Source organism: Microcebus murinus, chromosome X, assembly GCF_040939455.1.
Source record: "Microcebus murinus isolate Inina chromosome X, M.murinus_Inina_mat1.0, whole genome shotgun sequence".
Lineage (NCBI taxonomy): Eukaryota > Metazoa > Chordata > Mammalia > Primates > Cheirogaleidae > Microcebus > Microcebus murinus.
The window spans coordinates 37,834,414-37,838,594 of NC_134136.1; the positions used below are offsets into that span (position 1 = coordinate 37,834,414).

A 4,181-nucleotide genomic window follows, 5' to 3' on the forward strand; every position below is an offset into this window, starting at 1 on the left:
TATTAGTTGGCCAATTAATTTCTTTCTATTTATAGTAGAGACAGGGTCTCGCTCTTGCTCAGGCTGGTTTTGAACTCCTGACCTCGAGGAATCCACCTGCCTCGGCCTCCCAGAGTGCTAGGATTACAGGCGTGAGCCACTGTGCCCGGCCTATCCATTTTTTTGGAATACAGATTCAACATAGATTTAATTAAAAATGGAGCATATCTTACATAAGGATTTTATAAATTAGAAATCTTATGCCTATCCAGGTACTATACGAAATGCACAGACCTTCCACAGCTCAGAGAGGAAAGAGCATATAGACAATTTTGATAAGGAGTTGAGGAACAATTCAAAAATAGATTACAAGGAGAGAAGAGTCAGGAGGCAGAAAATGCTTCAAGAGGCACAGTCCTCAGACATTGTTCTGGAATGCTGTTTTACTTCTGTCAATGTCATGTTCCTGGTTCAATTTCTTGAACTCCACCACTTGGAAGAAGATGTGCTCAAGGTTAGCTTTGGCACCTTGTTGGTCCTTTGGTAGTTTACTGGTTACTCCAAGAATATCACCACACTTCCTGACATAGAATTCCAGGTCTTCTCCTGTACACTTATTGGTAATCTGAGCAAGCTGTACCTTCTCAGAGGAGAACGTTTCATCTTAGCCAAACAGCTCCAGAGGAGGAAGTGGTAATTCCCTGAAACTAGGCGGGAAAACTGCAGGCTGAAGGCTGGCAGTGGTGTCTCAAACTGAGCTTGGATGAGCTGGAGTGGTTCATGTTTCAGGTTTAGCTGCTCATGAGCCTTGATGACCTTGCAGGAGGAGGTGGTATCCCGCTGGTAAATGGACAAGTCAAAGAGGGTGGTGAAGTCCCAAGGGTTCCCCTTGCCCTCCTGGAGACACACTCGAAGTTGCTCTGACAGGGTGGCTGTGTCAGGCAGCATCATGTAGTCTGACATCTCAGGGTCGTCAGCATCAATCTGGTTTAGTTGGATATCTTCTGTCATGAACCACTGGAAAACAACATCCATGATTTTGCTGTTTTCTTCTTTATCCAAATATTGGTCAGTGAACATGTGACATGAGCCAAGCACTGCCAGCTTCTCACCTTGGCTCTTTGAGTAATAGAAAGCCAGAATGCTTCTGTTAAGTTGAAAGTAGACAGAGCCCGTAGACAGAACAGCCACTGCAGGTTTCATGAAACTTCATGTGGCACCAAAATGATAGACAAAGGTGAGAGCCTGGGCATTGTTGCCACTGCTTTCTTCATCAGTGATTCGAGGCATGGCCTTTCCCGCAGCTCAGCTAATTTCCCTGTTCAAGACTCCATTGGGTTGTTTTGTTTTGTTTTGTTTTGTTTTGTTTTGTTTTGTTTTGTTTTGAGACAGAGTCTCGCTTTGTTGCCCAGGCTAGAGTGAGTGCCGTGACGTTAACCTGGCTCACAGCAACCTCAAACTCCTGGACTCAAGCAATACTTCTGCCTCAGCATCCTGAGTAGCTGGGACTAAAGGCATGTGCCACCATGCCCGGCTAATTTTTTCTATATATATTAGTTGGCCAATTAATGTGTTTCTATTTATAGTAGAGATGGGGTCTCGCTCTTGCTCAGGCTGGTTTCGAACTCCTAACTCCTGACCTCGAGCAATCCGCCCACCTCGGCCTCCCAGAGTGCTAGGATTACAGGCGTGAGCCACCGCGCCTGGCCTCCATTGGGTTCTGATGCAATTATAGGGCAGAAAGAAAATAAAAAACAAAAACAAAAAAAGAAAAAAAGACTCCATTGGAAATTAGAACTCCTTTAGGATGGAAATACTTGTGATACACATTTCTAACAACAGCATCATTATTAACCACGATTCCATATTCTTCTAGTAAAAAGTTGATATTAGTATCAGATCTGGATTCTCCACATCCTCTTAGCATCACAAGGATATCATCACCACTGTCAGGGTACTTCTTCAGGACTTCAAATTCAGCTGCAGTACATTTTCGCTTGGCCCAGTTGTAATCCACAGTTTCACCCCAATTAGCTTCTCAGATGTGATTTCATCTTTTAAGCTCTGAATCTTCTAATTACGCTGGTTTTTTTTTCTGCATGGATTTATAGCTATTGTTGGTGGTGAATAGCTCCTTTTGGTACGCATTACATAGAACCATGCTCCAAAGTTCTTTCTCCATGGTTACCTGGGGCCCAGCGGCCACCACTTCACCTGACGCCAGCCAGCATCCCGCTGCCAAGTATCCAAGGGTGCTTTTTATTTGTCAGTTTGATTGCTCATTATCTGTGTCCACCATCTCAAAACTAAGCTCTGTCATGTTCATTGGTGTTTGCTTAGAGAACAGTATCTGATAGAGAATAGGCCCTCAGTACATGTTTGTTAAATGAATGTATTCATCCAGCTCCAGATAAACTAGCCAAGGTGAACTGGCACAGGCATCAGATGCTAATGTAGACAGATGCTCATGACTACTACCAGGAGAGTGACATCCTGAGCTGTCTAGGACAGGTCTTAGGGGCAAGGAGTATAAAGGGGACCTGCTGTATTATAGTGAATCATTGGCTCCAAATACACCATGCAGGGATATCTGGCAGGACCACATTCACTCACACCTGTGATTGTCTAAAACGCTTGTGCCTAGGCTAAGGCCAGGACAAGATAGCCTGAAGTCCTGATATCTTCTGCACTCATGAAGATAATATCCCCATGTACCTCATCATCATGCTCATTATTTTTTGTTCTAGTCCCACGATTTAGTATAGATACAGTAGCCTACAATAATATGCTCAGAATATTCATCTCAAAATAGCTTTCCATCTCCCGGCCACAGTACCATCCTAGTGAGGATGGACACTGTTGGGAAAATGGCCCACTTCATTCTGTGGTTTTTCCCTTTATCCATACCAGCCTCTGTTATCTTTCTTTTCCAGGGCCTTCTCCTAAGCAAATCTCAGAAAACCCAAACTTTGCCTGCCCTGGAAAGGATGACCTGAGCACTAGAGATGGTAGCTCAAGGAGTAATGGTGCTGTTTCCTTTCAGCTCATTAAAGTGTTGGAGCTGCTTTAAACACATTCTAGCAACTCATTTGTGGCAGCCATGGAGGCACAGTGCTTAGATCTCCCTTTAATAGAACACCTGTCACAAGGAATTCAATTAGCTGACTGCCTCCAGCGGTAGCATCTTTAGGATCTGCATCATTTTTTCAGCTAAGGCCACATGCTTTCTGGGCAGTCCCCAAGCAATGACTGCGCATGGTAGGGGTGAGTGGGACTCACTATTTCTGGTCAGTGCAGGATGCTTCTGTGGGCAAACTTTGCATTGGAACCTCTTGTTGAGCTGGCCGAAATTTCTCAGAGCTACATCATAGTCTGAGGCTCTTCTTTCCTGATCCTCCTTCCATCTTCCTCCTCTTTCACAGAGTCATACCTGCAGGAGATATGTAGTCTTTTACTGCCTACTTCTGCTTTCTATCCCCTTTTATCTTTTCCTGGTCCTACCCCCACTGAAATCTATTTTGCTCCTAACTCTCTCTTGCCATCTGATTCCTAGAGGAACCAAAATGACATATCCTCACCCCCTTCTGGATTTTACAGTCCCTATCTCTAAAATTCCTTCAAATACTACCTTGACTCATGGTATTCTCTTCTGTGCTCTTTGATGATGACACCCTATTTTAGATGGCCCTTTCATTATGGGCCATGGAACTTTCAGACAGAAGCATCATCTGACATTTGATCTCCAGTCCCAGGTACCATGACCACCAGTGTGGTCTAAATATTTAACATTGGGTTGGGAGAGGAAATCTTAGGTTCTAATCCCAGTTCTGCTACTGATCACCATTTATCCTTGAGCAAGTCATTTGTCCATTCTGTACTTTAGTTTTCCAATTTATAAAATAAAAAGCTGTGACTAAATGATTTTTAAGGTCCATTCCAGCTTTGACATTACATATCTATATATATCATAGGATCCTTTGGAAGAGGAGCTTTCATTAAGGAACAGTTTCTACTGTCATAAAAATGGCATAAAAATGATGGAGACTTTGCCTACAGCCCATCACAGGAACATTTGGACACAAATGTGTTAATTGTAATAATATGGTGTGGATTTAAACAATGACAGGCCAGAGCCTGAAGCTAAGGCTGCATTCTGTAATAGGATGGCAACAAGGGGGTAGAAGTGATGAGAAGTCTAGGCC

The 4,181-nt window shown here is 43.5% G+C and overlaps 1 pseudogene; it reads right to left on the minus strand.

Moving 5' to 3' along the window:
* Positions 1 to 397: 397 nt before the first annotated feature.
* LOC105863792 (intraflagellar transport protein 52 homolog pseudogene) lies at positions 398 to 2,161 on the minus strand (annotated as a pseudogene).
* Positions 2,162 to 4,181: the final 2,020 nt, after the last annotated feature.